The sequence below is a fragment of the Schistocerca nitens genome, chromosome 8 (genome assembly GCF_023898315.1).
Source record: "Schistocerca nitens isolate TAMUIC-IGC-003100 chromosome 8, iqSchNite1.1, whole genome shotgun sequence".
In the NCBI taxonomy this organism is placed as follows: domain Eukaryota; kingdom Metazoa; phylum Arthropoda; class Insecta; order Orthoptera; family Acrididae; genus Schistocerca; species Schistocerca nitens.
The window spans coordinates 15,121,048-15,133,421 of NC_064621.1; positions in this window are offsets into that span (position 1 = coordinate 15,121,048).

A 12,374-nucleotide genomic window follows, 5' to 3' on the forward strand; every position below is an offset into this window, starting at 1 on the left:
GCGAGAGAAGAAGAAGTAACACACGAGTGTGACTGCGTTTTATTTTAATTACAACATTTACATGGTATTGGCTTGTTTTTTCATGCATGGAAACATTTTTGACACCAATAACATTACAAACACTTCATGTATTTAAAGAATTTCAAATACAGTGGTATATTATCTCACATTAACATTAAGTCATTGGCAGTAGAAGTGATATATTACAAGGTAATTGATTTTCTTAACGATTTTAGAAATTTACATATCGGAGGACACTAAGTAAACAGGATATTTGAAAATGTGTGTGTTATTTGTCAAAGCAGTGGTTGCACAGTGGAAGCGTCTTATTAAACCATATAGATCTGAACAATGTAAAAATCTGGAAATTTGTGGTAAGTTCCTATGGGACCAAACTGCTAAGGTCATCGGTCCCTGAACAATGTAACAAGAGAGTGCAGCTTGGATATGATACATCTTCACAATGTTTAAAAACATGCCTATATAAATACACTACAAAATCATGTCACCTAGTAGATTAGGAAACAAAACATGTAAGAGCAGAGGAAAATCGAGAATTTGTTAAGGACTCCATCACTCAAATACGAAGAAAGAATGTAGCAAGGAGGATCCATGCAAAACAGAGCCACCTTCATAGCTGATTAGCTTTAGTAACCAGAATAAAGTGATGAGACATAATTAGTTTTACCATAGTTCACTGCATTTACTACACTTCCAATGTATCATTTAAACTGAGTCGCATGTAATGGGATCCCATCTTCCATTCAAGCTGGATGTCATACAGGTTCGTAAACTGTACTCGGATTTCAAAGTAAGAGAAAGGAGAAGTGTGTTTTATTTATTGTTTCTTTACATTTCAATAGAAAACCCACGTATTAATTCGCACGTCATCATCATTTATGTGAAAGAATACACGCATCAGATTTCAGAATTGTAGTAGTTTGTGGCTGATGAAGGTAGCTGACGAATCACCAAGGAACAGGATTGGATGTGTAGCACCTGTGACTTCTGCAACGTGCACTTCACGGAAGTTGTACGACTTCTGTGCACACGATACAGGACGGTGAGGTGCGATCCTTTGAACAATAACTGTCAATGGGATTGCTACTTCGTTGTTCAAGCCATTGCTTAAACTCTCCTTGATGACGAATGGTCTCCAAGATTTGCAACCACAACACTCTTAGAATTAATTTGACACTATACAATCACTACACAAGATGCAAATTTATGAAGTCACATCACTCATCTTAGATAACGGAAATATTCCAAATAATTAAAAGTTTATGAGGCCTGAGCATTCATTGTGAGTCTTGTTCTATGTACATTTGCAAATAACAGTTTACATAATGCATGAAAATTGTTTACAACTGGTTAAGTATTGATTATTTTATTTAATTATGTACAGTTTCTTGTACAGAAAAATATTTACAATAGTTAAACAAATAATTAAAGCACATAAAATTATACTAAGATGTGGATAGGTAGAAAGAAGGAGACGCAAAGCCCTGCTTACACGTTACTATTTAAAGTAACGCAGAGCTGAGTGTCGTACTAAAGAATCGCAGTTTTAATGGTAGGGCTGGTGCAAAAGCACGTTGCGCCCTGGGGTTCATGCTTCATAAGATCTACGAGAGGTGTAAGTGGCAAGTCATAGTCAAAATACTTGTTTCGGGGTAATGATTGAGTAATGATTGGTTCAGTACAGGTTAGCAACAAGATGCAATGATCACCTGTGTGAAAGAAAGTTTGAGATTAGGTAACACTCTGTTCCTTTAGACGTCGAGTGCCCTTCGATTCATACCAAACGTCTGAAGTTCATGCAGACTGTGACTTTAAAAAGTATTTACCCTTTCTTTGCCTTCTGTTTTCACAGCAATTTGGAGAAGCTTTGACTATTTGCGTTCCAGGGGCCTCAGTTTTCGTTTCGTAAATGATCTTCTGTGAAGAATACCAGAGTTCATAGTTCTCTTTGGAGTAACTTGAATTGTGGCTTTACGATATATCTCTGTGCCAGCTGCAACATGTAGCACAAAGTGTTAAAATTAAATTTTGTCTGTCATTCGGAGTCCCTGAGTGAAAGTTACAGATGTGCTCTGATACAGAAGTACCAGATGGATATCATTGTCAGTTCTCTCAGACTGCAGGTTAAGAAGCCTTGTGGAGATGTTACATGTAGAAGAATCTCCTTACATCAATTAAAGAAAAAACTGCAATGAATATTCGTAGTCACAAGCCAAGCAACAGTGGGGCTACAAATACCATGGGAGTGAAGTAAATGGTTGTCCCATGTAACGTTATGTTTTCTGTAGATACCCCAGGTACTCAATTGACTCGTTGCCACTATAAAAATAGTCACGAAGCGCCCGTATTACACCGCACACGTGACCTCAGTTACTCGCCTTGTCTCCAGCTGTCTATCGTCATTATGCACTGGATGTCTTGTACCTAGTGTGACTTAAGAATTTATTTACCTAAAATAATAAAATCTTATTTTTATTCCTCGAGAAACAGTTGCAGCATCCGTGAAGCTTCCTTTGTGCCACACCAGACTTCGAACTCCTCGCATACCTTTCGCAGGAAATGTTATTGACTGAACTATCTAATGCACAGCTCACGAGCCGCCCTCACACCTTCAGTTCTGCCAGTATCTCTCTGCTGCTTACCAAACTTCATAGAATGTCTCTTGCATACCTTGCTACAGAGCATTTCGAGAAAATGGATATCATGGAGAAAGGGCATAGTCACAGCCCAGGTGAAGGGAAGAATATTAGGGTTTACCCATGACGTTGAAGTCGTTACAGACGGAGCTGAAGCTCAGTAACTGCGCGGTCAGTGCGACAGACTACCAAGTGAGAGGGGCCGAATTCGCTTCCCGGCCGCGTCGGAGGTTTTCTCCGACCGTAGACTCACTGACCAGATGGCTGATTAGACACATCCCAAAAACCAATAAATTAAAAAAATGCTCGGGAATGGCCGGCCGGAGTGGCCGTGTGGTTAAAGGCGCTACAGTCTGGAACCGCGCGACCGCTACGGTCGCAGGTTCGAATCCTGCCTCGGGCATGGATGTGGGTTATGTCCTTAGGTTAGTTAGGTTTAAGTAGTTGTAAGTTCTAGGGGACTGATGACCTCAGAAGTTAAGTCCCATAGTGCTCAGAGCCACTTGAACCATTTGCTCGGGAATGACAAGGCTGGGTGAAAGAAAATAGACGAATTGTTGCCAAAAGAACCATCACCGCATTTTCCGTAAAACGGTTAGCGAACACGAGGAAAATCCAAGTCTGTATGTGAGGACGGGGATTTAAATACAGATTTCTGAATGCGAATCCTAAGTCTTAACAACGGCACCACCTTCAACTCTGAGCGATTCTGGACGTACCGGGGTAGCTCCGTAGTCTGGTTTAGCTTTCCCGTCCGACACAGTTTTAATGTGCCAATAAGTTTTGAAAGAACTTGATTACCACAAATTATGAGCACTATGGGTCCAAAAGCTTCTGACTAATGCCCACGAAACGAACGTTTTTGATACCGTATGCTGCAGAAAGAGAAGAATTGCTCACTCCAGTTGTGTCAGGAGATAAAGCATGGGTTCCAAAAGTCAATGTGAAAAAACAGTCAGTAAAAAAACACTAGTTCGTCATTATATGACACCAAACACTTTCTGCGTAGAGATTGATGACAAATGTTTTCTGGGATACGACAAGCGTACTCCTTTCCGATTTTATGGAAAGAGGCAGTATAATAAACTCTAAAAATTACTGTGAAACCCTAAACAAGCTCAAAAGACCATTCAGAACAAAAGGCATCAGATGCTGTTGTTCACGATAACACTAGCTCACATATTGCCAAACACACAAAAAACATTCCTTAACAGTTTCGACTGGGGAGTGTATCATCATTCTCCGTTCTGTCACGATTTGTCGTCCAGTGATTTTCACCTTTTTTCCGAAGATGAAAGAAAATGGCTAATGTCACAGTCGTTTGAATGTTACGACGAGTTAAAGGCGTGTTAAGGCATAATGTGGCTCACAGGTGGCCGAATTCTACAACGAGGACACAGAAAAACTCATTCCTCGATATCTCAAGCGCCTTAACGTATTAGCCAATTATCTAGGAAAGTGGTTGTGGTTTTAGCTTTGGGTTGTATATACGCTGACGGGAAAAAATCTCAACACCAACAAATAATTAATGCAGAGTAATGAAATTTCGGAAATACTTCTATGTAGGCAACATTTGTCAGTGATTAACATTGCAAGATTACAGAAAGCGAGAGATATGCCACTGCAAATGTGAAATGATGGTTCAATTAACAACCGGTGTAGCCGTCGAAAGTTGAATGCAAGCATGCAAACATGCATGCATTGTGTTGTACAGGTGCCGAATGTCAGTTTGTGGGATGCAGTTACATACCTGTTGTACTTGGTCTGTCAATCAGGGACGCATAATGTTGATCATGTCCCACATGGGCTCCATTGGAGACATGTTTGGTGATCGAGCAGGCCAAGGCAACATGTCGATAGTCTGTAGAACATGCTGGGCTAGCGTAGCTGTATGTGGGCAAGAGTAATTGTGTTGAAAACACTACCTGGAATGAAGTTTATGAGTGGCACCAGAGGTCGAATCACCAGATTAACGGACGAATTTGCAGTCAGGATGTTTGGGATACCCACTAGAGTGCTGCTGCACCCCATACCATAACGCCACGTGTTGGTCCTGTGTGTCTGGGAAACAGACAGGTTGGTTGCTGGCCCTCAACCGGATTCCTTCTAACCAACACACGGCCATCACTTGCACCGAGGCAGAACCAGCTTTCATCAGTTAATACAAAAGACCTCCACATTGCTCTCCAACTAGTTCTCCCTTGACACCACTGAAATCGCGGGGTGAGTGGAATGCACGCTACGGGAGGTCTGGCTGTCCTTCAAGTAACCGATTTAGGACAGTTCGTTATGTCCCTGAGGTGCCAACTGCTGCGGATACAGTACGACGGGCCAGAGCCCCACGCCGAACATGATGTCCTCCGTCGTAGCCGTCCACACTCCGGTCTTCTTGCGATAGCACATTCTTGTGAACATCGCTGTCGGCAATCTTCAGTTAACCACGTCCCATCTCAGAGGTAACTGACGCTCACGACCGGCACGGCGTGTATTCAAAGCAAACCTGATTTGCATCCTCATTGTGGCGCTGCTAGTGCCACTCTCACGTAACTGGCGCGATAACATCAGCTTTCAAATGTAAAAACACGCCTACCAGTTATCGTTTATGTCGCACATCTTCTCGGTGTTTCTATTTTCTTGTTTTCCTGTCAGTGTACGTAAAAACATTCTTAATCTATTGGAGTCGTTTACAAAAATTAAAGGAAGTTATTTTTCGAATAGCCTTCTGATTAGACGCCTAGAGGATGTCTTCTCGTTTATTGCCCGTGTACTGCTCAGCTACAGATGCGAGAGGATCTGGCGTCATACTGCGTAATATCGACGGCGGACGCCGCGCGTGTCAGGAATCTGTTCTTAGCACGGCGCCTTGCGGCATCTAACTACTTGCTTTGCGGGGAAATCATTTTGTTTGGATTATCGGCGTTGCAGCCTCTGAAGGAGAAATGGCCGCTTTATCGGCGTGACCTCTTTGGGAAGGTCGAGTTAATTAGCGGACTTTTTGCAGCGACGTGTGCGGACCACCGCGGGGGAAGGGCGGAAGGCGGCGCCGGCCGTTAAGCTGATTACGGCGGCGGCGGTGAGACGTTAATTGGAAAGCCGGCGTCTTTCTTTGGCCGACTCGGAACGTAATGAGCTCGCGGCAGCGCCCGTCTCGCTAGCTCTTCACGCACGCCTCTCCCAGCCGCCAGCGGACCGATTGCCTCCCCATGTGCGCACTCCTCCACACCGTCAAAGCGAGTCCTTGCTGTCTGGAGCAGTCGAGTCGTGATGATATCAAAGTGGATGACAAAATTTTTGGGCAGGAAATCTAAAAAGGGGGCCTTATGGACTGTCCCTATTAGATTTTCTTCATTCGTATAGGATTTGACCATCAGTGTCCGGACATTAATATCGTAAAGTAGTACGATACATCGAAAAAAAAAAAAGACTCGAAAAAATCGATTTTGAAGATTAGATTTCCGAACACTGTTAAGTACAAAACATTTGCAATTTATGAGCGAATCTGCGCAATGTAATAAGATTGTAATAAAAAAGTCGCTGTTTAGAATCTCGCGATTAGCGGACCCTCTCTTTTTAACTCCATATTTGTTAATAAGTAGAAGCGATAATTAACACATATGGAATCAAAATTTTTAATGAAAGCAATGGTTTATGTTCAATTACTGGTCATTGATACTGAGGACATACAAAATATTGTTTTGCGTTATATATGTATATGTATATATGTGCGTGTGTGTGTGTAAGAGAGAGAGAGAGTGTGTGTGTACGTGGTGAACCTGATTAACGTTTAAAAATCCCTGAAGCGACGTAGATAACACTGAGACAATCAATTTAATATAAAACACATGTTTTCACAAATGTCAGCAGACACCCAAAAACTGGATGACTTAATGCCGAAAATGCGACGTCACCAGGTGACGTACCTCGCCGTTGGTGCGGCGATTGGGCTTGGCGAACCTTCACTCGCCTGTAGCGGGCAGTACTACACATAACTGCACTAGCCTACTCTGTTTAGAACACTTTTTGTAAATGTGATATGTTGCTTTATCACTCACAACGTGAACGACATCAAACGAACCGACATTAACACTGTTACTGTGCAGAATGAGAAACACTCATAACTTCAGTTCAGTTTACAAAAGTGAAGTGTAAATAATGCAGCGCAAGAAATATTGCAGACTGGCAAAAACTGTCAGGTGCATATACGAATCGAAGTCTTTCAACGTCAACATCTGCTAGCAAGTAGGAAAGAAGAAGTGGTTTGGAGAAAATGTAAAGTAACACTGCAAGTAACTTGCAAAACAACTACATAAACAAAACGCAGCTCTTAACCTAAAACAACCAAAACGGTACAAATGTATGTATCCAATTTCCAGAATAATTACGGAAGATGCTTCATAAATAAAGGCGAAACGCGTCTTGTGTAATTTTTTTGATTAAATTGCAGTAAGCTCAAGAGGAAAAACCAGTAATAACTGATTTTAACAGCTGCTGCGAAAGATAGTCATGCAAACAAAGCTATTATTTGATTTCCTTTTTCGTGCTTCATATTTTTGTACTAAATTTTAATTTATTGTGAGTTCTTGCATTTTAGTGCGAGTGAAACTCGTTAACTCCATGCACAGGCCATGGCGGGTCCACCAGTACCGAGCGACCACTGTGTCTTCCTCCGCCAGTGACTTTACTGGACGTGGTATGGAATAGCTCTCCCGGCCGTTGTCAATTTTCGTGACCTGTAGCCGCTACTGCTCGTCGAAGCAGCTCCTCAACTGGCATGAAGAGACTGAGTGTACCGCATTCCATTCCTCTCACCAACGAAAAATCACTGAGAGTGCCGGGAATCGAACCCGTGTCCATTGCATGGTAGTCATCCAAGCTGACCACTAAGCTACAGAGGAGGACTTAATAGTTAAAAATGAGAAGATGGTAGTTTTATTAAAAATATGATTGCGCATTTATTAATTAACGTTTCTATTTGTTAACAAATAAGGAACTCAAATAAAGCAGGCTACTAGCGGAATTCGACTTAGGGACTGCTTAATTCGGACTCGTAAACCGACATACGGCCGGGAGAGCGGTGTGCTGACCACATGCCCATGCTCCATATCCGCGTTCAGTGACGCCTCTATTCTGAGGATGACATGGCGGCCGGTTGGTACCGTTGGGCCTTCATAGCCTGTTCGGGCGGAGTTCAGTTTCATTTAGACTATTTAATTACAGGCTGGTCCACTGACGAATTCGGTAATAAACTACAAACGTTTTGTACTTAACTGCGCTCGGAAATCTAATCTTCAAAGGCGATTTTGTGGAGGGTTGGTCGTACTACTTTAGGAAATTGATGTCCCGACATTGACCAACAAATTCTATGAGTATAAATAAAACGGGAGAGCCGTAAGGTCCGCTTGTAAGCCGAAAGGATATTTTTGTCAGGTAATGCCGTTACAGGTTCGATTACAGGCATCTTGTGAACAAAATCAAACTTTTAACCTCGGTAAAAGTGAAATAAATGATAGTGTGGCATTGATGGCGGGGAGGCCCCATCCGGGGAAGATCGGCAGCCGAGTTGCAAGTTTTATTTCAGGTGACGCCACACTGGGCGACTTGCGTGTCGGTGATGACGAAATGATGATGACGACAACACAACACCGAGTCAGGAGCGGAGAAAATCTCCAACCCGCGTACCGAGCACGGGCTCGCTGCGTGGTAGGCGAGAACGTCATCACTCAGCTAAGCAGGTTATCCCTTTTCTTCAGGCACTAATCGTCAAAGGAAGACTCGAGGGTTAATTTTAATAGTTACGAATGTCTTACGTCATTGTCGTCTCGGTATCCGCGTCTGTAGCCGAGTTTTTCAACTCATGCCAACATGGGTGGCGCTCGCCTCTGAGAATGCAGGTCCGAGAAATTTTTACGCCATTATTTGGTCGGCAAGTGAATAGAAGTGGTGACGTAAAGTTCCTTATAATCAACTTCGCTCCAACATTTGCATTAAATAGGGTGAGGGTATGTGACCTCGTTGATAGTGACCAATCCGGCGTATGGGGGGGGGGGGGGGGGGGGGACGTTCAGTTCGGCGGCCCTCTTGGGGCTACTAGGGACGAGTAGTTTGTGTGACAGGACGGGCTTCCGCCCTCTCCCCCCCCCCCCCCCTTAACTTCTGCAACACACACAGAACACGACAGGCGGTTCCATTACTGTCACATACACTCTACAAACACACTGCGAAACAACTCTCACACAGCCGCCCGCGGTGGTCTCGCGGTTCTAGGCGCGCAGTCCGCAACCGTGCGACTGCTACGGTCGCAAGTTCGAATCCTGCCTCGGGCATGGATGTGTGTGATGTCCTTACGTTAGTTAGGTTTAAGTAGTTCTAAGTTCTAGGGGACTGATGACCACAGCAGTTGAGTCCCATAGTGCTCAGAGCCATGTGAACCATTTTTGAACTCTCACACACGGTGAGGATAGTGGCCATTGCTTGTGTAGGCAACAGAGAAAACCTTTTACAATTAGGCGGCTGAACCCACCCTTCGGGCTCTCCGCACCAAAAGTGTCACACAACTCTCTTTTTATCCGTTGCAGTAATAGCATTTTAATGAAACTTGAAATTACGAAACCTGCTAGCGGTAACTGCTAGACAGGGTTAAATGCAGATACTGAGCTGATAGTGCGTCCTTCAAGATGTCTCACTCTTACGCAAATGTACCTCCAGCTAAAATCGAGCAGAAAACCATTAAACATTGTGAGCTTCCGAATTAGTTTTTAATACGATAAGGATAGAAGTAGAAGTGATGAATTAATTTTTTTTTCCAAAACAGGAACTTCAAACCTGGTCTCCTGCTTGCTAGGTAGATCTGGTATCCGCCATCCTGGCATTACGACTAATACAACGGCACAGAATACCTAAGTCCAATGCCTTCACTAACACCCCAGCACATCATAATTTTCTTAAATCGTCAGTATTGCTGAGGCTTTCCTATATTGCAATAGCACCCCAGCTTTGTATGTAACAGGAAAACCCTGCCTGTACCTTAGTAATAGGTGATGTATTAATCTGAAGTAATTACAGTTTCCGGGAGACATAATGATAAAGTTGAGAGCCAGTATATCTCCAGGTAAATGTAATCACTTTATACCTGCACTACTGGCCATTAAAATTGCTACACCATGAATATGACGTGCTACAGCCGCGAAATTTAACCGACAGGAAGAAGATGCTGTGATATGCAAATGATTAGGTTCTCAGAGCATCCACACAAGGTTGGCGCCGGTGGCGACACCTACAACGTGCTGACATGAGGAAAGTTTCCGACCGATTTCCCATACACAAACAGCAGTTGACCGGCGTTGCCTGGTGAAACGTTGTTGTGATGCCTCGTGTAAGGAGGAGAAATGCGTACCATCACGTTTCCGACTCTGATAAAGGTCGGATTGTAGCCTATCGCGATTGCAATTTATTGTATCGTGACATTGTTGCTCGCGATGGTCGAGATCCAATGACTGTTAGCAGAATATGGAATCGGTGGGTTCAGGAGGGTAATACGGAACGCCGTGCTGGACACCAACGGCCTCGTATCACTAGCAGTCGAGATGACAGGCATCTTATCCGCATGGCAGTAACGGATCGTGCAGCCACGTTTCGATCCCTGAGTCAACAGATGGGGACTTTGGGAAGACAACACTCATCTGCACGAGCAGTTCGACGACGTTTGCAGCAGCATGGACTATCAGCTCGGAGACCATGGCTGCGCTTACCCTTGACGCTGCATCACAGACAGGAGCGCTTGCAATGGTGTACTCAACGACGAACCTGGGTACACGAATGGCAAAACGTCATTTTTTCGGATGAATCCAGGTTCTGTTTACAGCATCATGACGGTCGCATCCGTGTTTGGCGACATGGCGGTGAACGCACATTGGAAGCGTGTATTCGTCATCGCCATACCGGAGTATCACCCGACGTGATGGTAGAGGGTGCCACTGGTTACACGTCTCGGTCACCTCTTGTTCGCATTGACGTAACTTTGAACAGTGGACGTTACATTTCAGATGTGTTACGACCCGTGGCTCTACCCTTCATTCGATCCCTGCGAAACCATACATTTGAGCAGGATAATGCACGACCGCATGTTGCAGGTCCTGTACGGGCCTTTCTGGATACAGAGAACGTTCGACTGCTGCCCTGGCCAGCACATTCTCCAGATCTCTCACCAATTGAAAACGTCTGGTCAATGGTGGCCGAGCAACTGGCTCGTCACAATACGCCAGTCACTACTCTCGATGAACTGTGGTATCGTGTTGAAGCTGCATGGGCAACTGTACCTGTACACGCCATCCAAGCTCTGTTTGACTCAATGCCCAGGCCTATCAAGGCCGTTATTACGAGCCAGAGGTGGTTGTTCTGGGTACTGATTTCTCAGGATCTATGCACCCAAACTGCGTGAAAATGTAATCACATGTCCGTTCTAGTATAATTTGTCCAATGAATACCCGTTTCTCATCTGCTACTGTAGTGGACGTTACAGATTACACAGTCCTAATGCCCACTGTGAGGTTCGAGCACGCAAGGGGTTAATAAGCATGTACTTTCCTCAAATGGTGTGGTTAATTAAGTCAGTTATGTTCATACAATCCACAATTTTTAAGTGCCCTGTTTTGCGTTTTATCTGAAGGATACTGGAGCGTTACCTGAAGAGGGAGTCATCTCATTTTATTCGACGGTGCCTCGAGATGGCGACTTCCGACAGCAGCTTTCTTTCTGCACAGAGCGGAGCGCTGTGAGGCGGCCCGCCGACTTGCCCTAACTGCAACCATTCCGCACCCGTAGCCTCCCAACCCTTCATCGAAGCTTTTATATACTTTCCGTGCCGCTCTGCAACCTTCGGGATCACTTGCCTATGTGACTTCCAGTGAAGCTGTTGCTCGCGTAACGCGCCACTTCCTGTGAACGAGCGAGGCGTTCTAACAAGCAGATTTCAGGCTCTGCGTAGTCACAGACGTCATATCAGCGGACGTCCTCGCCGTACCTATGAAGGTATTATTATGTTTTTTTGTCTTCTTACATTAAAAAGCACCAATCCCAACTGTTTTTGCTACCACCATATCTTTCATCCGTGAACGCAGGGGTCATTATCTGAAGGAACAGCAATGTGTGAGAACAAGACTGTATGAGCATTGCTGGAATGTCTCGATACGTAATGAGTTCGGACGTCATACCTGCGATCGTTGAACATTGCCTTTTACACACACGCGAAGAATTTCCTCTAGGATGGAATGCTGGAGCTTAATGTCCCGTGGACTACGATGGACTTATTTGGTGCACTATCTCGTCATGTGCCCGAAGCTATGCAGAGAAACCGTGCGACAGCTAAACTAGATTGCCTTTCGACTGTTTCACTAGTCTCGCAACTGTTTTGTAATTTTGTCATTATCTGTTCTCTAAGATGTTTTGTTGGTCACCATGTTACAGTAAATTTGTGAGAACGTAGTGCGATTTTCTTTCGCAATTTATTGAATCCCAGTTCTCTCAGTACTGACGAGGAGGACGCGACATTTGTCATAATCAGGTTACCCTGAAATTTCGCTCAATGAAAGAGGGTCAAAATAAGTGAACGTGTCTAACCTCAGATACTCGACCGTTTTTCAGAAAACGACGATCAAAGTTTTCGACGTACAGTAAATGCCTTTTAGCGCGCTGTACGTTGATCGTACAGTTCTTAGCGTC